The sequence below is a fragment of the Stegastes partitus genome, unplaced genomic scaffold, assembly GCF_000690725.1.
Source record: "Stegastes partitus isolate 25-593 unplaced genomic scaffold, Stegastes_partitus-1.0.2 Scaffold1082, whole genome shotgun sequence".
NCBI lineage: Eukaryota > Metazoa > Chordata > Actinopteri > Pomacentridae > Stegastes > Stegastes partitus.
Genome location: NW_007578813.1, coordinates 191,080 through 192,212, shown reverse-complemented (window position 1 = coordinate 192,212; position 1,133 = coordinate 191,080). Strand labels below are relative to the sequence as shown.

At 41.3% G+C, this 1,133-nt stretch overlaps 1 protein-coding gene across 1 annotated transcript in view; it reads right to left on the bottom strand.

Annotated features, from left to right (window-relative positions):
• The window catches only part of LOC103367774 (gamma-crystallin M3-like), an 8,466-nt gene that overhangs the window by 558 nt on the left and 6,775 nt on the right, over window positions 1-1,133 (bottom strand). The window lies entirely within an intron of this gene.

Here is a 1,133-nt window from a genome sequence, read left to right as displayed (position 1 = left end):
CAGCCCTATGTTTAGTTCTGGTGCCTTTTTCCGAGACGACAATGAACCAAAAGTCCTGCATGTCTTTCACAGTCTCCATACTGGCCACAAGAACTTTCATCAGAAATGAAAGATGGGCTTATGTGACCTGTGAGGTGAAACGAAGGGCAAAAACCTCAACATAGAAAACACTGCACTGCCTTTTGCTCTCCTTTACCTGCACAGTAATAAAAGAGTGTCTCAGATAAATGCATTCCCATTGCTGCCCATCTGTCTGGACTGTGGTGGCTGAAGGGCAAATAACAGCCATCTGAGACACTTAAAAACAAAAGTTCAAGGGGTAAAAATACCAAATGGGAAATTTGCAAATAATGGGCAGAATAATTGGGAGAATGTGTGTAAGATGATGCTAAGAGTCTGCAGACTGGATAAATCAGTGTGGAATCAACGCGGACTTTCACGTAAGCATGTGCTTTTCTGTCTCTTAAACTTTATGCTTTGTCTTTTTCATCTTGTAATTAGTTTGAAAATAAAACTTATTCCTATTCACTGTTTTACACCTTGTAGAATTGATCCTCGGAAGTAAACAAACTCTATTTTATATCCACAGAGATCCAGTCACAGTTGGTTTGGTCTTACTAATGGATCACACTCTCATTCTGATGTGCTCTGCATCTATTTGCATGGAGCATCAACGTAGGATTTCTACTTTTGTAGATAATGTGTCCAGATACACGTCACATTGATGCCAAGTGAAAATGGGGCATAAAATTGCCCATGGGCAAGACTGCACACCTGAATGGCTGTCAGTCTCTACATGATAACCCAGCGATAGACTGACTGCTGCTATGTGTTAGCTCAGCTATCAACTGATCACAGGTCTCTACATGTTGGCCCAGTGATCGACTGTCGGTAGCTGACATGACATCCTTTGTTTGGTTTTGGATGCATTATCAAAACACGTCTTGTTGTATTTTTAATTTTAATGGACCTAATGTTTGGTATGACTCATAAATACCAATATAGCCATTGTGGACATTTTGGTGGAGGATGCGGGCATCGGACTGATCGATTTGCTGTTGGTCTCTCTGTGGTCGTCAAATGATCAACTGACTGTTGATGGCTACGTGTTTGTCCAGCGATAGACTGACTGT